This window comes from Ostrinia nubilalis, chromosome 10 (genome assembly GCF_963855985.1).
Source record: "Ostrinia nubilalis chromosome 10, ilOstNubi1.1, whole genome shotgun sequence".
Taxonomy (NCBI): Eukaryota; Metazoa; Arthropoda; class Insecta; order Lepidoptera; family Crambidae; genus Ostrinia; species Ostrinia nubilalis.
Genome location: NC_087097.1, coordinates 16,468,799 through 16,491,950, shown reverse-complemented (window position 1 = coordinate 16,491,950; position 23,152 = coordinate 16,468,799). Strand labels below are relative to the sequence as shown.

Below are 23,152 nucleotides of genomic sequence, written 5' to 3'. Positions count from 1 at the left end.
TATATTTTACATTTCTCCAGAGACGCGAGAAAAGTCTGGAGTCTCGATGCAGGCTTCAAGACGCGAAGTGTCAAGATGTGTCAGAAGTCAGAAGTAAAGAAAATTACTACCCTCATTGAACATTTCAGCCAATTCCAGTCCACTACTTGGTGTGAGCTTCCCCCATGGAGCACCAAGACAAGACATCAGCCACCATACCCAACGCTTCGGTAAGCCTGTTTTTAAGTCTTGTTCTACATTTCGACGTCATAATCACCCGTAAGACGCAGAGATAGGGGACAAGCAAATGTGACACTGGATGCGGGCAGCGCAGGACCGTTCATTGTGGAAAACCTTGGGGGAGGCTTTTGTCCAGCAGTGGACGTCATTTGGCTGAAACGAACGAACGAACGAAATGTGACCCAACTTCCCAAATGAAACGATTTAATATCCATCCTCTATTTTTCCTTAAAACAAACAACATATTACGCGTGTAACAGTTTTTCAGCAATCACTAAACTAATTGACGGTTAATCAGAATCACTGTATCGTCGTACCTGCGCGTGCGCACTTATTGTGATTATCTGTTTTGACGCCGCGAGTTATCTGTTTTGTTTGCTAACAATACTGTTTGATGTTTACGGTTATGGCGTGTTCTTCTCGTTGCTTAGAGACTTTTTAATATGCCTGGTGTATTATAAGTTTTAACTATCGGTAGGTAGGTACTAGGTATATTTTATCGACATGTCCACCCTTTTACCGACATGTACTCGTACCAAATTACCGAATAAATGCAAATACGAGTAACTCGTATGCGTGTGCATCGCTCACGCGCGCACGTGCGTCGTGCGCACGCGCTTTACTGCGTTATAGCTGAAACGCACTGCATACGCATTGAATAGGAATCGATGTCATTAATTATAAAGCAATTTACACATTTTTAAGCTATTTACTAAAAGTAAGGAGGAACGTGATAAGAAAATAAATGGATAAATATAGATTTTTCCCACGGTCGGTATCATCTTCAGTAACGAGAACACGTCGCTTCGCCTATGGAAATTCTTAAAATTGATAAGAGAGTTGAAAGTTTTGAAGAAAATTTGTAAATGCATTGGTATTGGTGCATATTATGTATGAATGATACACAGGTTATGAGTGCGATGCTGCGTGGGCCGACGTTGCCCTGCGTCCTTATAAGGCGCTCTCGCGCAGGCATCGCCGATCGCCACCGGTATTACTAAAGATGTTGTTCGTAATTATAGCGGAAAGCTGAGAGTTTTGACCATTTGCATTCGGTCTCTGGATCCTCAAATTGATGCTTGACAGAGGAGGATTAAAATTGTTTCCAGATAACTTATCAGATATTGTTATCAGATAACTTATGTTGTATGAGCTTTGTTGACATCAAACAAGATGTCGTGGTCATGCGTGACTTAAATGACCATAATACTCGAGTTCTTCTTGCACATCTTGGGGTAAAATGGGACTGCCCAGTGCCCACACATCAAGATTTTTCTTGTGAACATTGGAGATGGAAATTCATGTAAACCTTATTTGAAATTGAGTATAGCCATAAAATACGAGTAGACATAAAAGTATAAAACAGACATGTTAAATTAATGCTGGTGCATACAACCAGTCTCATAAAGTTTCATGGATCGTACCTATTTAGTTTCCGCTATTAAAATTCTAATGATAGCTCAATAAGTTAAATGCTTCGCCAATGTTTTCCTATAGTTTTATTACTCGCCTACGCGTTTAAGTAGATAGATATTTCAAACAAAAATGTGTCTACCAGTCCAGATTTATGACTATTAATAATACTCCTATTTCGTCTCAGACACCTAAGTATTCATTGTGTTTGTTTGGAGTTGGTCACAAACGTCGCGATAATTTAATTTATGAGCAGGCTGACTGAATGTAGGTTGTATCTGAATGTCATCATGATTTTACAAAATATGACAGTCTAACATAATCGTTAACAGATCAACAAACACATTATGCTATCTTAACTTTGATAAGCTAGGTATATTCGTACATACTCATTCGTAGTGCTTTCCAGTCTTCATTTTCAGAATTTACGTGGTCTTTCTCTGTCCTAATGACATAATTTTAATCCATCATGAACCGTGATCGCGCTGAACTGGTTAATTGATGTCTATGGACTTGGTTCATTTCCCGGGCACGATGATTTTATAATTCCCAAAGTAAGAGTAAATCTTGTGCTTATTTGACTTTGGAGTAGTCCGCACACGTCACTTTTACTGGATCGTACTTTAATTTGATGAACACATGATAATATCCTGTGTTGTATTTTTAAAAGTGACAATGTTTAATATTTAGCCTCATTTGACTTAACCCAAAACATAAAATTAGATACATTAATTATAAAATATTGAAACTAAACGAAGTGTAATTTGGCCCGCGATGACACACGCCCACGAATAGAAAACGTCCTATGTTTGTACTAATTTGCTATCCGCTAGTCACCGGTGACCCGGTGTCACTTGCAATGCATCCCAAACACTGCGTTCGCAGCTGACTACCAACAAGACAAACACGCATACAATGGAATTACTATAACTAAAAGTGCCTAGAACTGTTGTCTTAATTTTATATACATAAGTTATACATTAATTGCTAACAAGTTTTGCTGGGATCAAAGTTCTCTTATGCTTCAATCACACCGGCAATGCGTGCATCAGATCGCCATCGCCGGCGCGATCATAGGCCAATGACTAGGTCGCGCGGATTGTCATGGGTCGCGCGACCTGTCATTGGCTTTTAATCGTGCCAGCGATGGCGATCTGCACGCTTTGGTGTGGTTGAAGCTTTAGGCTTTTTCAAATTTTTCGTCTGTGTTTTTCAAATTGAATCACCAATCTATCTGCAAATCAAACGCGAATGAGGTAAACATTATTTCAAAATTCCCATGTATCATTTCCGCAAAAGATGATCGGTGCGCTTTAGATGATATTGTTAATGTTTTAAAGCTCTGCAATACTTTGTTTGACATTCTAGGGCAGCGAGCCAAATACCTGATTCACCTGCCAGCAGAAGCTCTGATATGGTAGAACCTAGCACAATGCCTCCAGAGACGTCTCGCTCATTGTGATGCAAATGTGTGACGTCACACCCATCAATGAACAGTGACATCATGTGTGTGCGTGGGATGCGCCCGCGCACGTATTTTTTCATTTTGGCGAATTCTGAATTTCATTATCGCTATTATGGTAACTTCTATAAACGGAAAATTGAAACTACTCATATTTTTCTTTGAATGAAATCGCTGAGTCTAATACAATTTAAAATGTGCCTTCGTTTTTAATTGTTGCTTTAACATCCACCATTTCTGCCACTTTATGAGAAGCACTGGGCGAATAATTCATAATCTGTAACATTTTAGGACAATAAAAGCCACCAACATTTGGCTCAACCACTATTACCGATAAACCTATGGTACCATTACAAAAAAGTTAAACACGCGATGAACACAGCTTTAAAATGAGAAATTTCATAAGCAATGTACCTAGGTAGCAGTAGCTTATTTGTTCGATCATTTATTTACTAATCTCGCAAGGCATGACCAACTGCGAGTCTTCTATATTTATTTATGTCACACCATGTCACGACTGCTTGACCTGTGACACGACTCTGTAAATAACTTCAACTGCATGACTAATGCTTGCCCTGATTTTCGTGCAATTGTGTTTACTTGGTGTTTTCCTAATAATGTTATTAATATTTGATGAATTCTTGGTAATCGTTAGTTGACTGAGAGTAATAATAATATTGCGAATTAAGTAACACTGCTCATACTTTTGTTTTCTAAGAGAAGACTATCGAGTAAAGTGACATCATCGGCAATGTATCCCTTCTGGCTGGATCATCAAACATAATGTTTTATTGCCTTGTCATTAAAATGAAATGGCATATTGGCAGTAAATCGCAAGGTTTACGCCGGCCTGAGTCACGTCACCTTCGTCGAACCTACACCTTGGCTGGCTCGCGTCTGAGCTCAGTATCCCTGCGCCCACGCATGTATATTCAACAGCTTCTAGTACAACCTTCGGTCACATTTGCAAACAAACGTCTTCATTTACTGGATGGTTTATTTCCTTTATCTACTTACTAGAAAGTTATTTATTTAGCTGCAGGAAGAAAGCGAGCACTATCGGAACCACTTACGGGACATGGTCGTAGCCCGTCGCTGATAAGAAAAAGGTTTTAGTGAACTAATCTGTACCGATAAATTGATCTTAATTATGATTGACGACGCGTATTGGTCGTCTGTTTTAAAATATGATAATCTGATTCCGATCCGCGCTGTAAATTATAATATTATGATTTATTATTGAGTGGAAACAAGTTTCGATGTTAAATTATGTCCAGAACATGGTCCGATCGGATCTTGAAGCTTAACATTTGACAGCGTTACATTGTTCAGTGCCGAGTGCACTTTCCCTCATAATTTTTAGTTTACTAGTTAGCTTTAGATGTGACGAGTAAGGGTCTGCGCTTGGTTCGCCTGTGTCTAGTGCTAATAACCTGCAGTAATGTCTTCTTGCGCCGGCTCCGCGCAGTATTATTCCTCCTGCAATAGCTTGCACTGTAATTAATAAAGAGACGCTCCGGATGCAGGTTCTAGAAGTACTGTAGCGCATACAAAGGCTCGTGCTGGATCAGGTGATTTTACGTTAAAGAAAGAAACTCCTAGCCTGACTCGTCTAAGGCTTTCGCCCCGTCATTGTCCTCCGGCGGATTCGTAATCCATTGTGTAATGTGGAAAACCATTGCATTTATTGCTTTATTAAGCCTCTCTAATATCTTACTATTACTTATTTGTCATAGTTTACGTAGACAAAATCATGGGTAACCAACCCCATATTCCCAACATATTATTTCTATGTATGTGCCTATTAAGTTTTGTTTTAATAATATCATCATCAGCAAGATTGTATTTTTGAGCAATAACATGTTCCATGAAGGCGTTTTGTTCATTAGTATACGTTTTATTATTATTGAATTCCTACGACAATTTAATTTATTGTATAGGCCGTTGTCAAATGTACAAACAAGTTTTTTATCGTATCAATATAAATAACGCACTTAGGCTAATTAGTGAGAGGTCGTGTGTTGTGTCTCGCTTTCTTGGAACGCGGCCGATAAGTGTTTTATCTTTTGGAGCACGAAAGACGAACGAAAGCCTGCAGGAGAGGGATGAGGGAGGCGCAGGCTCGGCGCGGGCGCAGGTCACTCCGCGGCAGTGATCAGTGATCGCTCGGACGCCGCACGCGCCGCACGCTGCACGCTCCGCTCGAAGCCCCGCGAAAAAACAACAACACCCCGACCCCGAGTGACCCTAAAGTGCATGCCGAGCGGTCGGACGAACGAAACGACTTCGCGAACTCACCGCCATATTTATGAACGATCCTCGTTAACCACTAACACCCGCTTCGCTATAACTTAATAAGTGAGCTTAATTAACTGTTACTCTTATTAATTAACGCAAAGGTGAAAACGAAACCAGCGAACTGTGCACTGAAGACAGAGTTGGCGAATTTTAAATGTTAACGGGCGGTGGTCGCTGACGGCGGCGCCGGCGCTCAGGTGAGTTGCTGTTGTATTTGAGTCAACACGAGCCGGTCGGGCTCGCTCCCGCGGGTCTTTGACAGCTCAGTATTCTCAACGTGCCCGCGCATAATTTATACTTTACGCCTCATTCATGGAACCTCTAGCTGGTTTAACTCGTTCCGTGGTTATATTTTGGGAATGCGAGGCATTTGTATTGTTTGCGGAGTAACCAATTAATGTTAGTGTTATTATGATGACTTGTGTCATCCTCATGACACGACGCCGGTTGTTTGGCCGTCGCGACGAGAATGCGCCGCTTTGTTCGTCGGGACCAAAACAAATAACTCACCTGTATGCTTCTGATGTTGCCACTCGTGTTTACTCACCTGTTTCTTGAATTCTTTTCGGCGATACATTATTGTCTACCGATCCGTTCTTTATGTTAGATTTATCCGCGCGTTCTTAGTTAGCTGGAACAATATTTAACGTCCAATCATTTTGAACAAAGAACGGGTTTTTATTTACATACGTAAGATATGGTTAAGAATTGCCATATTTAAGTTAAATTTTACTCTGTCATATAGGTAGGGCATGGTGTCAAAAACTTTTGGTACCCAACCCATAGGTAGTTGACCCCGAAGAATTCGAGACCTCCCTTCCCATCGGTGATTCATGCGATTGTAATGCAAAGGAGGCAAAGGTAACCGATGAGTGGGTCAATAAGATTGTCACGGCTTTTAACTGTAATTATGACCAGACGGCGAATGCTGTTAGTACGACTTTTATTGTAATTTGGAAATTAAATCTGTCAAGTTTCGAAATTACTTCCAAATTCCTTAAATACTACCAACTCCTAACTTCAAAATCATTTTGTATGTAGCAGCTACTATTGTGTTTTCCTGTGTACAAGACTTTTCTATCAGTTTCTATGTATAGGGTCTTTTGATAAATTATACGTACTTAAGAGAGCTTATGCTTATGATTCCACCCTCATTCAGCCTTCATGCTTCTTCAAGTAAAAGCAAAAGGAATAATGTAATTGCGGGTTTCAGTTTCTCCAAAATTGTTAATTTTATCTTTAAACGATCTGGCTCATTACTTTTCATATCGAAGGATGTTAATAATGTCACTCGCGACATTATGGTTCCAGTAGGTACCTACGAATTACGGCTCCGGCCTTGTGCCGCAGCTGGTAATTTCACTTAATTTAAAAGTAATTATGAGTTGTCGCCGTATCAACCCCGGCCTCGATACAATTGTCATTTCTCAATATTTGGTTCTTCACTTTTATCGGCAGTTGCCGTACACAAACACTCGTCTTTTACTCAATATTACGCTGCCACACTGACCTAACTTAACAGGCAATTATCTACATTATTGTCTTTATAGACACTATCCATCAATACCACTTACTTAATCGATTGTTTGGGTTACAACAAATACCTTAAATACTTAGCCGATGACCAACTCCTTTCCGATTGGAATCCAATAACATCCTTTTAGTGGACAAATCGTATTGCTTTGTTTAGAGATCGTTACCTATGTTTAGCGGTTGTCACCGTCCGGTATTGCCTTCGGCTCGTTTCGTCGCATTTCAAACGAGATTGTTACTTACCACAGTAGATCTTAATAATAGGCCTTAACCCCTTCCTATTCCTTTATAAGTCTCAGTAGACCCATAGTTTTTATCATCTCAGCATAAAAACTTCCTCTGCTAAACACCTTTACAAACCCTATAGTTTAGCAGCTGGAACTATCAGTTAACGGCCTGCGTATAAACCTCCCCGCAACTCAGATCCCAGATTATCTACTAATAATTGACTAGGTCTAGCTTATTAAAGAGCTTGAATGCCTATACCGTAGGGTGTAAGTTTTTGTTTGATTTATTTTGCATTGGGTTACTCACATACCACAATATCGGCCAGCATCAAAACACCGAAGATATTTTAAGAAATCCAATTAACTAAATGTAACGAATTTCCTTAAGAAACAGAGTGAAGTCCTTAGGTGAAATCTTATACATTATTTACTAATTAGTTGTAGCTTTTTGCGAAACCTATAAATAAAGTTTATGTAATGCCTTCGTTATCACCTCTACGATTGTGACGCGCCTGACGCAAGCGCAGAGACCTCACGGGTGCGCGTGCGCTATCACTTCGCTGCTATTCCGTAGATTGGGACATTTTTCCTACGCCAATACAAAGACAGCTAAAATGTTGATCAATGAAAGCAGACCAAAGTTATTGTACATTCAACTAATCACCACAGAAGATAATGCCATAAGAGCAACCCCATGGCAGATGGGTAGGGTTTTGTCTGAAATTATTTTTACAACAATCATGTCAAAAAATCACGTTTGTATCTGAACGGCATTTCAATCCGATTTTCATTCCAGTATCAGTTCTGATAAGCCGCTCTTCAGGCCACCCATCCCGCGCCACCCACGCCTCTCACGCACTTGCTACTAAATACTGCCATCGCTTGTGGTTTCCCGTTAATGGCAATAACTATTGCCTCGTCTTTCTCATCATACAGGTCTTTGAGATCAGGAACACCATTTAACTTATTTGAAGTCTTCTTTTTATCCATGTAACGTAATTTGTTATGTAACCGTTTTCCAAAATTGGATCAACTTGGGGCAATTCTCCATTGCAATCCCAGTTAACCCCATCTTTTCCATCCTGGAAAAGCATGACAACGATTTTCCATCATCTCCTTGAAAGTGTCGTACGTTTCTGAACTGATGTCGGTTGTTTTCATTGGAGCGAATCGTGTTTCTGAGTATATTCAGTTCTTGGCGGCTTCTTAGAAATGTTTTTGATGATTTACTGATGGAACAGTGAATAACGTGAAAATAGTCTGGCTATTAGCTTTTGGCTATGCTCAAAATTACCTAATGTTGTCTAGAGCTCGCCCAATCAGCTCCAATCACGCCGACATCCACTGCCCACACTCGGTGGCTCACTCTTAAAAATATCCTTCCTGATAATATTGGTGACAATACCGACTGTATCACGAAATATTAACCGATGCTCTACTTTAAAGTAAGTGTCTGGACTATAGTAGATACGAGTATTAGATAGTATTGTATGTTAAATTATTCTTGATTGTTACACTGTAACTTGGAGTTGGAAGTTATGATCTACGGTTAGCTGGCAAGAATCTTAAAGAAACCTAATTGTTTTAGATTTTATTTCAATACCCACAATTAAAGTTGAATCTAGGTGCGCCGGTTGCTATGTACTCCCATTGTTAATGCGTGTGACCAGTAATGGCCGCTGGGAGGTCGGTCACACTCCAATTACGGAAAAATTTATAAAAGTTGAGAGAAATATTTTTAAAATTAATGAAATTGAATGAATGAAATTGATTTATGTGCATAATACCACCATTGTATGATTTTAGTTACTATTTCTCAACGGTATCGTTCTCTTTACTCCTAAACGCACGAGTTGCTATTGCCTACATTTTTATTTTCATATTGTGGCTTGCATCATGAATTTTATTATTAGTGATGTTTTTTATCGTATTACAATGGGCTCTTCGCTAGCACTATTGTACTGTAACAACCCTCATTAATGCTATCTTTTTATGCTAATAAATATGCATTATTCTTGTTATTAATTAGGTATGGTGCGGCACAAAACTTAATTATGATGAACAATATTATAATCGCTTCCAGAATCCGAAGAAAATTGAACACATCAGCATTTATCAAAGTTCTTAAAGTTCGTCTAATTTCACCAATGGTTCTACTCGTACGTGCAATGTGCATTCTCACGGTGTTTGGTGCGCACACGCCGTGACGAGTGTAAGAGTGGAGTGGACCACATACATTATGTCTTTCGAGCTTTAACCCTTTGAGAAATTACTTCATTCCTATTCTTACCTACTTTGATAATTAGTTGGAACTTAACTGTTACCAACTCAGTTCGGGTGTAAGTGGAAATGAAAGGAATAACAGAAATCTTGCAAACTCCTCAGAAATCCTTAAATAATTTTATTTGGATCCTCATGTTTCAACATCTCAAGAACAAGCCAAATAAAACTTTGCCATATTTTGTGGCCATACCGTCCAGAACCTGTTTTCTGCCTCAGATAAAGAGTCGAGCAATTTTTCCCGTTGAAATATAATTGCGCGTAAACTCATTTCCAATGTAATTCAGCTTGAGTCACATACTAAGGAAATCACAAACATCCAATTTCCCACATTCCTCATAAATCTAGGACCGTTCGTGGGTAGATTAACTTTTCCACTTAGAAATATGAGTCGTGATGTAAAACGGGTTCCGTACAACTAGACCGAGTGGCCTTCCAGGCTCGCATCCGTCTCCATTGAGCCTGTCACGAAAGGATGTCCTTATGTTGATGTCGATATCGATGATTGCGAGAACAGAGAGGTTACTTTTACGAATTATGTTATAAGGCAGTGTTTTTTTCTCGATTTTTTCGAGGGATATTTTTCTTTAATTACCATTTACCAGTACCATCTTCATGTGAGTTATGAATACCTGAAACCTTTTTAAAATATGTAGTCTAAAACAATGGGTAGTTTATTTTATAGGTAAAACTTAGCCTTTGTTTACAAGAAACCGCTAGTTATAAATCTTCTTTATTTATTTGATTGTGGTTTAGGTTTACTGATCATCGATATTTACCTTTCATACAGTAACGCATACGTCACTAGCCAGTAATCGCATGCAACTGAACCGATCGCGATGCGCCCACGCGGCGGTGCAATGTCGCTGTAAATGCGGCGATGATGCGCGGCTCACGGTCACCAGGGCCGCAGGGCCTGCTGGACATGGAATAGGAAAGTTTTCAGTTTTCATTGGGAAATATTTTACTCAATGAAGCCGTCTAAAGTTAAAAGAATCATTTTGTGCGCAAACACCTATTCTTCAATGAAACTGCCATAAAACCAATATACGGATTAATTAGTTGTTAGGATTGACTAATTCATCCGTAGATTGGTATATGTCACTTTTGGAAACCTCCTTCCCTTTAGTATAGTGATTGTCTGAAACGTTCAAGAATTCAGTGACCCCTCCTCTAATGACATCGTCCAGACGTTTGAGTTTGTTATCCGCCTCAGTGCAAACCCTGGAGGAGGTTAGAGGAAGAGGGAGGCAGGATAGCCGATTGTGATCGAAGTCGGGTGGCGTCACTGGCACTTATAATGCCATTACTGCCAGGTAGCGCACTGGCGGCTGGGCTTACATGCTGAACATTGGCAAATCTTCTTTCGTGTGACAAAATTACACACTTCATTCAACATTAAGTAAACAAACCTGTGAGTTTACTAGATTATTGCTTTTTTGTGTTGTGGTGTTATCACTTTTAACTAGGTGACAAAAACACTTTCATATCGTTTCGTTACTTCTTTTGTTCATAGCTTAGCGAAATGAACGCGCAGTGAAGTAACCGGCAACGCGCTCTGCTGTCACCACCGTTGTTATTGTCGATTTCATGCTTGTCATTATTATTTCCTTTCAATAATTTCGCTCTGGGTTTTGCATTGTTGTAGCTTCTTCGTTGTTTGATGTAGTTATTTTCTTATTAGTAATTTTTGTAAATGGGGGTTATATAACCCTCCTTCTGGTGCAGTCGAGTGAATAATGTTTGGTTTATGGTAGTTCGTGGGTGTTTTTGAGTTTTGGGCAGTCAATAATTAGTGGTGTCACCGTCATGTTAGCCCGACACGCGGCGTAGGCGCATCTGCGGCCCGCGCCGAGGCGGCACTTGCGCGTAGACTGAATCCGCGCCGCCTGTGCCTTGCCGAGTCTAGGAGCCTTATTCTCTTCTCAGATAGGGTCTAAGAATACTTTGTCTGGCTTGTGAGAAGTTTCTTCTATTTAGTGATAGTTGAGAGGGGGTGGTGTATGGAAAGGTGGTAAGTGCATGACTTTTGCCTGAAATAAAGTTTCGTAATACTTAGTTTGTTTATTTGGTGTAAATGAATAAGATATGTTAATGGCTTTTATTGTTTTATTCTTCTTGTATATTGACATTTTTAAAAGTGTACATGTACTAATTTGAATAAAATCATTGAACACATGAAACGGAATATCTAAACGCAACAAAATGTCTGTCCAAAAAATTTAACTGATATCAAATAATTTGAATTTGAATGTATGATTACCTAATCATAAAGAAAAAGAGATTACTTAGTAACAGTTTAATCTGTTTGTTCGGGTAATTTGTTTACAAAAAACATAATAACTTATCAACATGTTAACTTAAAGAAAACAGAATCATAAATATACATGCAAACATAAACATAATGTTATTTGCGAACTATTATTAGGTGTTCATAAAATAATATTTACCTACAATTGATACTTTTATCTCTACACGTAAAATCCTCTCCTACCTATGTTATGATGCTAGACCTACCTATTTACATATTTAATATCTCAGTCTTAAATATTATCTTGTTGTTTCCTTATACATATAACAATGTAACATGATTTCATTTATTACATTTATCTGGTTCAAATTAACGGGTTCAAAATATCAGGAAAATATTATCTAAATAGCGCTGACGATGTGCGACATTAGTCAATGAGTTTGTAATTTAGTAGTTATTGCTATACATTAGCACACAAACATACTTTAATATTTAATGTGACTAAAAAGTCACATAACTATATTGAACTGAAACCTAACTAATATAATATTTAGCCATCTTTACAAAAGAAAGCTCCTCCAACAAAGCTGAAAAAGAGATAACGCAAAAAAAAAAACATAAACATCTGAATTTTTTCATCAATATCAATTAAAATTCGATTGTTTCATTGTCTGAAGTTCGCCAATTTCTAGTCCGCAAGTGATCTCATGCAGAACAGGGTGTATTTATCAGTAAAATATAACCATTCATTTACTTACGCTAGAAATGAAGTCGGGTCGCCCACCACAGTAAGTGATGTCATTTATAAAATTGAAATTGCTCGAGCCATTTAATTCACAGAAACGTTGAAACAAATATCACGTAGGTGTCATTTGCTTATGGAATTGATTACTTTGAAATGGAATCGTAAATATTGATCTTGGATGATGAGTTACGGCACGAAGGTTTTTACTAAGTCGGCATTGATACCCCAGAAATGTGTTAAAACTCCGAGATAACCCCAGTTTTCTATTTATGACACAGTTTTATAAATATATTTTCTATCCTTTGAAGGACTATCTCTTATTAGTGGTTGATTAAAAGATGAAGATTATGTACCTTCCTACAACGTTAATGTACTACTTTTGAAATGTTTTAGACGGTAGGAGTAAGTAAATACCTATTTTATCTTTAGGGACAAGAGTTAGATAGGAATTGGTGACAATTCCGCGAAGTGTTCGCGCATGGAGCGATCGCGAACGTAACCCGAGCCCGTCAGAGTCGTTCTCAAAACAATCCCGACTAATAGGTAGATCAAGTCAGACATTAGAATAGCGTAGGATTAGCTGCCGTTATTGGTATGGACACACAACATATCAGCCTACCTATATTTAAATCCATTAGGATCTTCAAATAATTTTGGACAGTATCTGCTGTGTCGAACATAGCAAATTTTTTGGTGAAGCACATTGCACTTCCCAAGACAAAAAGAAACGCAACACATCTTGTGGACAGACTGGACACGTAACAAGTAACAAGACTGGAAAAGCAGCAAATGCAAGTCCTGCGCGCTGCAGCGGCCTGAATAGAGAACATCCGATACGCAGCCTTCATGCGCCCGCGCACCGCGACCTGTTGCGGACAATAACGCACCCACTGTACTCTGTACTCTGCTAGCTATGTACCTATACGGCCTGGAGAAGGAAATTGTTAGATACACAGGCTCTATGAGCACATGCTGCACCTTGAAATTAAACTACGAAAACGTATGTACTTAACTTTGGGAAAAGAAACCATTTAAGTGTTTAGAAATTTCCCATAATATTCTCATATTATGCTTGTAAAACTACAGTCTATTTATAAACCACGCTGTAATCTTGTTTTAAATGTCGCTCGGGAAGGTAAACACTATAATTTCCTTCAATCAACGTCCAATAGAAAAACATGTCCAATCGACGCAATCGACTGTCGGCAGACATCATTCGCGGGCTATTAGCATACCTACATGATGCATTAATAGTGTTTATTTTCTGCATAGATAAATAATTCGCGCAATCACGGGCGCAGGACATGAGAACCACGATGTATTCAAGACTGAATAATTGAACCGTCTTTCTGGACTCTGGAGCTTTCTAGTTAGGTTTATACGGCGTAAAAAGTTCTACATACAAAAAGTTCTTATCCAGATACCTATAAACATCTAAAGTGCCTCTTTGTCTGCTTGAACAAGATATTCTCGGAAATAACATTGTGTTCGCAGCGTTGCTAAGCAAAGTCGGCTCATACCAGCGGTGTAGGCGTTTATGCCCTAAAAGGCTTTTAAATAAATTCATATGCCCAAACCATAATCTGAATTTGCATATCGTAAAAAATAACAACTCCTAATTCGGCGTTTAGACGCGTCTGTAGAATACTTAGTTCTAACTCGTTGCGAATTTATATCTTCAATTTTGTTTTGAACCCATTCGTTTCCATTGCCATTGCCAATGGAAATCAAAACATTCTTAAATTGAATCCTAGTAAACGGCTTTGTTAAACACGCAACCCCATAAAAAATAAACCACAACCAGCCACTTCGCCAGCAAAAACCACAACTAATGAATTCAAATCTGTGGTTGATGCCTATAAATTCATAAGCCAGCTGACAAAAAATGAACACTAAGATTAGTCTTCAACTTTTTTGTAATACCTAACTACTTTAATGGATCATTTCTTGCTGGAGATAAACGTAATTTCAACTACCAAGACCGTCCAATGGAGTTTAAGTAGATATCATAAAGATTTTCGTTCCTTCAGTGGAGGCTATTGATGGTCTCATTGGAGCCAACGTTGGCAGCATTATTGGCCGGCGCGAGCGCACAAAACAAACAAGGCGGCGGCACCCACGGCCGCAAACCAGTTCCGATGCGCGTGTGGCGTGCGCACTCCCGATCCTGCGCGGCGCTAGTGATGCCTGTTTGCAAAACTTACTGGCTCATCTTGAATTTTTTTCTAAGGAAATTCGAGAAGTTTACACTAAAAAATTTCAAGAGTTTCCTCAGAATTTCTGCAAATCGTAGCATTCACGGCTGCAAATACGCGAGTATTGATTGTATAAAGTCAATTAGTAGGAATTATCAATTTGGTTCAGATCGAAGTTTATTAACTAAGGAGTACGAGTTACAATCCACTGCTTAATGGACATCCATAAGCGAGTAGTTAATGATGATTATCTCATCCCCAGACTCGAGCATCAAACTGCCATCCTCCAAGATGTAGCACCTCACTAGTCTAGACTTGCGTTAATGCTCGCAGAATTTATGCACCACGCAGACTTAATAACCCAATAATATACCGTGAGTGAAGTCTCACTCGGCTGGGAGCCGGCCGCCATTACTCGTGGACCCAACACAAGCCCTTGTACAAACCCCTCACAATAATGAGTATTACGTTTTTTATTATCATAATTACAAGACGTTGGAATACGTTAACTATCCCTCCACAAACTTGTTTCATTGAAAACATCATTTGAAAATCCTTGTTTGAATACCTATCATACCCATTTGCTCCAGACATGTAATACTTAGTTCTTTAACTATAATTTGCATATTGGAAAAATTAATAGCGTCATTTTAACTTAAATTTGAATGTTTCAGCTTTCTAAAGTTTGAATTGAATTCATTAAAATTCTTTGTCGTCGTTTACTTTGTTCCGTTGTATTCCAAATTGAGCATTAGAAGTACCTATTCAATTCAGAACACTGTCACGAAGATCTATAAGTTTTACTTATTCTGCATCTGTCACTGTTTTTTGCTTGGTCGGACAATTTTCCTTATAAGCAAGGGCCCATTTAGAGCGGCCCGTAGAAGGCATTTGGGCACATACCTCGAGACTGGTGGGTGATATGTAATTGCTAAAACCAGCATACGATCATCTGTTTTTTCAAGTAGGTATCTCTAATAGAAGTAACCTAGAAATGGTTGTGGTAAAGAGCATGTAGGTAAACAATCCAAAAAAGGTGAAGTGGTCAATGTTGGATGACTCTTGAAGCGATTAATATTAATTCTTCTCAGTATCAAATCCGCAGTGTGTAAAGATACTTGTCATTCTTGTTCTATTTTGGTGCACTGTCCAAATGTCCTCAGCTGTCTCGTCATGTTATTCGCGGTTTTTATTGTCTCAATCGTCATCTTGATCCTTAACAAATTTGACACCAGCTGTCAGATTACCACAATCAACGTTCCACTTAGCTTTTGGTGTTTCCGCGTTGACACATCATCAGCACACATTAGCATGTTGTCGTCAATCATTGTGGCCCGAGCACACTCGACACTTGAAGATATTGCGAATGCATGGTAGCATTCAGTTTTTACTTTCTCAATGTTAGATGGACATTAAAATGCCATACCACATCGTGTTTCACCTTCATGCTACTTGTTCCGTGACTGATTGACCGAATGACAGAATCAACATAAGGCTCAGCTGAAGATAGATTCCGCGGATAGATTTTATCGCTTTGATTGTGATTGAATCTGCGATTTATGCAATCTTGCCGAGAAGTTCCTTTGGAAAGTTAGAACTTTGACTACTTAAGTCTTTGAGCGCAAACTATTGAGTGTGCTCTCACTCTTAGAAACAGGAACACAATCGATTCTGGCAAACAATCGATCATCCAAACAAGTGGTGCAGTGGGTGGCTGACTCACGCCATTCAGCCTCAAACCGAGCCGGTTGTGAGATCATTGGAGCCGAGATCTAGGCTTTGCACGCGTTTATTAACATGACCTGATACTTTATCGTGTAACTAAATATGGCTAATTTATTTTAACACAATAATTGAAGGCTCCTATGTTGTATACTTAAAAGTACTTGTAACTGGGTCTACTGAATCAGCTATTCGTTCCTATTGCTTTCGTGTTTTTAATTTTGGTTTTTCCTTAACCTATTCTATTAAAGAATTGGATGAGTCTAATACCTAATTCCATCCATTAAATATTTTGTATCTACAGTCCTTGGCCACACGCTTTTTTAAATAAAACGTGATATTTTTCAAATAAATATTTTGATCGCTTAATCGACTATGAAGCCGACTGTGAATTGCAAGTTTAGGCTCTGCGATTAGATTCACTATAGATTAACGCGTTTTTTACCATTTATCGTTGCAGGAAGAATTTGTATCTCTGTGACTTTAGTCAAATGGTATTTACTATGTAGTAGGTAGGTAGTCACTTCAATTTCGACTTCTGACAAAAATGTTGGAATAGAAAGACATGGATTTACAACATGTTTTTCCTACGCGTGGTGAATCTAACTTTATTTCCATTCCAAATTAACAAAAATGTACGAAGATTGGTACTTTTTCTTTATTTTCCTTTGAGAATATTTAATTTTAACTTATGGGTTAAAACTGTCCAGCGATTGAGATTGGGACGGGCAGAGGGCCTGCCCCGTTGCACAGTTTTATATCGATCATCTGGAGACTGTAATTACTCCTTTGTCCGATAAAGATCAATCGATGGCTTTCGTGCTTTCAATAACCGAGCCGATGGTATCTCGCTGGACGTGTTACCGTCTGTTTCTCTTTACTCGTTTACTGTTAGCCTCTACCTAGTATTTAAATTAAAAAAGTATCATTCGGTCTATAATTATAACGTCAACTTTATTTCAGACTGTCTAACAATTATTAAACTTGTGTCTCTTGGCCTAAAATCCTCCGTCTTCGTCTAGGTATCCATTTTTTTTATCGATCCATTTAGAAAACTCTCCTTTTCTGATAACGGGATCAAAGCCCACTAATGATTGTCTCCGTTGCTTTGCAATTTTTTATGTCCCAATGTTTCGTTTTCTTCCGGTCATCAAGCCGATTGTCCGCGCAGACCTTCGGAGGATATTTGCGTGTGACATCACCCGGCCCACGTGCAAGGCTGCGATAAGTGTTATTTGACAAGTTATTGCCAATTTTGCAATTGAATGCGCGACGAGACGAGTGCGTGAGCGCAGATGATCTTATCACCTTAATTTGGTTGTTTGTTTGATTGATGCAACTCCATATTTGTGGAACGTGAAGGGAGGCGAGACGGTAATTTATTAGACGCAATATGTAATTACTCATAAGTATCTACTGATTAATGTTTAATCCTAACGCAAACCATATATTTGCATTAGTAAAACGGTTTGTAGCAAGCAAGCAAGTTATGTAAAACTAAATAAATACCGTACAAAAAAGTGTAAAAGGAAAATAATATGGGATAAAGTGTAAAAAGCGATTAGGTGGAGTCCACAGTAGAGTCGGTAAGGACGTAACAAAATTACGTAACGAAACATTTGAATAGTTCCTACAACTTATAGATGATGAACCGGCATCAAAAATGCTACAAAGACGATATTACGATTCCATCCACAAACCTACTCAGTAAAAGCCTTACATTTCCTACATCCGGCGCGTGACATCACGCGGAGGTTTCCGCAAAACTGTAGTTGCGCAGACGCAGACGCGGCCGGCATACTGACGCCACCGCGCATCGCAATCACATGTTTACTTGTGATGCAGTGAAAGCACTTTTACTGACATTGGCCCTGGGTTTTAGAGAAGCTTTTGAATAATTTTTCGATTTGCCAATTTGCTCGATTTGTTATTCAGTGCGTGGAGTGTTCGTTTCTCTAGTTTAACACTTTCTTTACTTTTCACAACTATTTTTAGTATTTAATTTGAGTGAGTACTTACTCAGAAAAACTTACTTTAAAACTAATTTAAAGCTGGTATCATTTAACCATAAAATATTTCTGCTTCAGTAAACTGCAGAAACTGCGCATTTGAACTGAGTAAATAAATAGAGGCAGCGCATCAGATAAGGCCGGAATGCCGGCAAAGGTTAATATCGTAGACGTACCTACACCAAACGAATTCCAGCGCCTTATTAGATAGTTAACTACCTCGTTCATTTTTGAAGCTCATGCAAAAACAGGGCTATTATTTTGCGGTACTTTTTATTATACGTTATTTGTTTTTATTTTATTATGTACTTATTAAAGGTACTTACTAAATATTCTATATATATAAAAATGAAACCCGTTTTCCGTTGTCACGACATAACATGAAAACGGCTTGACCGATTTGGCTGATTTTTTTTTGTAGTTTTCTAATACTCTGTACAAGGTTTTTACGGAAAAAAATATAAAGAAAATCTCTACGCTAAGGCGGTACGAAGTTCGCCGGGTCAGCTAGTTACTAATAAAAAACGAATACGTTTGTCTCCATACCTTTTACGTGATGATCCTTGGCAATATCCCGTGTTGTGTGTGACAGGGTAATCTTTGAATACGAAATAAATCATACTAATAACCTAAGTTATAATACCATTACCTTGCAAAAACCAAACTCCGGTAATTTCGGCTGGAGATAAAAAAAAAAAAAAAAAACCTAAGTGTCGCTTTCATGTTGTTGGGAAGTAGGTGTACGTAGTAGGTAATAAATGTTTATTATTAATGTTTACTTTTCATTTCCACTGTTGATTTCTCACGGTGTTTTACGACGATAAATTCTCAAAACTAAACGATTAAAAGCAATAAAAGTTGTTATGGCTTAACATAGACTTTTATAGCGATATGCAAAATTAACTGTCTTTACTTTACAGCGTTTTAACTGACAAAATTAATGAGTTTCCCGTTAAGCCAATCGTTATCCCGATGGGATTCGAACTTTACTACTCGTAAATGAAGATGGCGCCTGTTTATTTATTTTAATCGGCTATTTATTATTATCAACAAAATAAACAGATGATCTTTGGTAATTAGACTCCATTTTTAATTCTTAAAAGATCAATTTTAAATAGAGTCTGAATCAATGAGTTTTACAATCAAAATTATTTACCGACAGACTCGTTTTCAGAATTTTTTTGACTTTGATTTTTTAGTTTCTAACTCCTAATTTACAGCAATCTTAAAATCTCTGAAATTGTTGAAAAGAAAGTAACAATTCTTTTCGAAGAATGACGATGGAAGAAGATTACTTAATAATATCGACAAAGTCCGTCGTTCCTCCTGCATGTATTTAGATAAATGACGCATCAGCTCGGTCACGGAAGCGTCGTCCGTCATCATTGTTCCTTACGCACGGAGATTAACATCTTCCTAAAGGCGTGTCCTCAACGAGAGTGAACGTGGAAGTAGTAGCTAGTACCTAGTACCCTGTTTCTGTGTAGTCTACCCGAGTGATGATGATGTTTACTGCGAATACGAACTGTTATTAATTCCAGTCCTTTACTGTCATTAATCGGCAGGACGTCGGCTTCTTCTTTTAACTGCTGCTCTTGGTTACTGTATGTTGTGTGTTTTAGTGGCATTCAATGTACACGAAGCAATACTTTGAATAGCGAGCGGCTGATAAGTTATTAACTAGCTTGCGAATCAAATATTGCTCATATAACATTTCTAACTAAGGCTTAAAAGCTAGAGTGGACGCGCCTTAACAATACATTTAATTGAATTTGTTGCAAGCCAGCTTCGTGCTTTACCGTCAGTAAAGACATTACAAGTAGAATTTACTGTATCTTGATAAGGAGAATGCAAGTCAGTCTGAAATTAGTTCGAAGCCATAAAATCATTTACATCCATTAATATTACGAATGTGGAGCAATTCGATATTTAACGTTTCGTACTTGCTTTCTTATACAAGTAGGAATTCTTAACGGCTCAATAATTGAATTTTTTATTTTTATTTTCTTAAAATGGCGCTTTATTCGAAGTTTTGCAATACGTGGCGTGGGTAGACTTTTTGCGACTCTAACATTTTGTATTTTCTCGATGAAATGACATAATTTACTCGTACCTTACCTCGTTCAATCATGTTTAATGTTTCTTCCTTCGTCTTCTATACCAGATGGTTACATTCCAGTGGGGCAAGCGTCTTTACCTACGCTAATGCACGTACTAATTTTTAGATTTACTTATATTTTATTTTAGAATTGAAACCTTTCGTCCATATCCTGCTTGATTACTTGATAGATTTCTTTAGGTAACCTATGACATTATGAAAAAATCTTAACCTCTAGCGACCTTCATTAAAGCAGGTTCTCAGTTTTTGTTTTGTATTAATAATAAAGTTTGGTGCTGTTTTTCTCGCTTCACTGTTTTACAGTTGGTGTTGTTCTTTCATTAGGGACAACATATTGCTGGCGTGTATTCCTGCACTTTTTCTTTCCAAATGGCCGGCGTTGGCATGGCAACAGTGTCGGCGCGCGCGCAGGGTCAAGGCTGGTGCGAGACGACACTCGTCCGCGGACGGGCCGAACGAGCACTTTCTACGAATACTTACTTGCTATCTTGGCCCTTACAACCTTGGACGAGTCACGTTACGTTGCTCTTACGGCAGGTTTGACATCAGTCTGGACGTTCTAGTAGGCATTTATGTATTCTGTACCTCTTTACTTTGACTCAAATAAATTTACAAAATCCTTCCCTACTGCACTGCATATCGTGTATAAATGGCCTTGTTTCCAAACTCGACTATGTTAAGACTTTAATGTTTCCTTTGTTTGATCATAATATTAATAACCACTAGGCTTTTTTGGTCATCTATCCAGTTAATCCCAAAACACACTTTTACTCGTATACTTAAGAACACACTTCTTTCGGAAATCACGTCGAAACTATGTCACCCTAAAAGCTCCGATGGCGTTTATCTCGTAATCCTGCCGGCGCGTACGCAACCGCTCCTGGGTGGCCAGCCGTGATAGCTGACACTGATAGCAGGCTGTGGAGTGACGTCACTGCCCATTTACAAGCACCAGCTAATTGCTTGTTAAGACCGTGTCACAAACACTAACGAGTAAGTGAGAAAACAATTATTGGTTTAGTCACTCCCTGAACAAAGACTGCAGTAGAGTCAGTGGGACAATGTGTTTGTGTTGATGCCTTTCGATTACAATGCAAATAAGTTAGTTTGTTTACTTTGTTACTACTGATAAAATAAGATTTTAATGACTTTATTTAGCTGTCGTCTATTGGAATATGCTCGCGTCCACGTAACTGCAGAACGACTGCAACTAAGTTACGTTACCTAATGTTGAAGTAGGACATTACGTTATAACTTTACCTAAATAATTCTGTTCGTTAAATGTAATGTTAGCCTCCTTCTACCTTATTAGTTTTTATAGCCGGTGTCGTTGAGCATTATTATAAATAGAGGATTGACGAGGATGCGCCTTCCACTTTCTTCTATACAAACTGAGTTTTACGGAAGCGGAGCCGCGGGCGATAGCTTGTCTAAAATATAGGCAATCACAGTGTCTGCCCATTAGCCTGGTAGTTAGAAAGCTCACCTCTCGTTGGCCAGGTCAAGCCTTCGGATCCCGGGCGCGGCAGGGCGCATGGCCCGCCTGTAATTTGTACAAGGCGCAGTAAAAGGTGATTACTGCCCGGTACCATTGCTTGTTCACATCCAGTTAAGCAATTCATTAATTAGTCGACAGAAATGCGTTGTCTGGTAACCGTTTACACAATGCTACAACCATTCCCTGATTTAAGACCATGACAGAAGGCGATAGTGTGGCACAAATTTATTTGAACAAGTAGGTAAGAGTATTACTTAACTACTTGGCCAGTTCCAACAGCCATCAGATCATCACTTGTAACTGTCTCTCGCACTTAAACTCTTTCATCACTCGACAAATGTCCAAACAATCGATACATCATCATTACCGGCGCCGACAGCAGACTAGTTGCATCACGCGACTGTCATCAACTCCTGCGCAGTGACGTCACCGGCTGTGCGCGTGAGTTCATCTTCGGCGACTGCGGCTTTTGTTTACTTTTTAGTTTCGCGACTCCCTTAAGCGTTTCTGAGAAAGTGTAATGAGCAAAGAATCTGTGGAAACAGTATTGTAACATATTATGTACTTTTATTTACCCATACGTAGATAAATAACTAATTGTAAAGATTTTTCTTTCCATCCGGTAAATCTTTTTACAATCTTCATGCATTTATTAATCAGCTCCACAAACCGATGACTATCTTAACTACAAATTACGCTTGTGCCACATTTTTTTCAACGCTGCAGTACCTAACTGCCCCGTAAAGGCAAAACCACAGGCTTATGCTGAGTCCATATACAGCCGTTTTGCAGTAGGACAAGGGCGCCGGGGTGGCACTCAGCCCAACATGGCGGACAAGTGTACCTGCTGTTGAACAAGTCGCCATCTGGCGCTCAAGGCAGCCCTCGTGCTTGCGAGGATGCGTGACTCAGGGCACAAACAAAATAATCTGTATGACATTGCTGGAAGGTCGACGTGAAGTCATCGATGCACTTAATTGTAGGCCGATAAAAGTTGCTGCTTATCAATTGACACAAAATTTTATTGCTCAAGAAAGCAATCATCTGAATTCCTGAAAGCGTTCTGTCTGATACGTCCAGAATTGGAACCAGTAAAGAAAATTGCAAGTCGAATGCAGTCGGTCCCTTTAACCAGTTATGAATGTACGTAATTAACTACATCTACTCATTCAGTGCCTGAA

General features: G+C 38.8%; 1 protein-coding gene across 1 annotated transcript in view; it reads left to right on the top strand.

Annotated features, from left to right (window-relative positions):
* The first annotated feature begins 5,264 nt into the window (after nucleotides 1–5,264).
* The window catches only part of LOC135075484 (mucin-2-like), a 65,915-nt gene continuing 48,027 nt past the window's right edge, over nucleotides 5,265–23,152 (top strand). The window contains exon 1 of the mRNA XM_063969923.1: nucleotides 5,265–5,589. The gene's annotated coding sequence lies outside the window, so the exon portion shown is untranslated. The remainder of the gene's footprint in view (nucleotides 5,590–23,152) is intronic.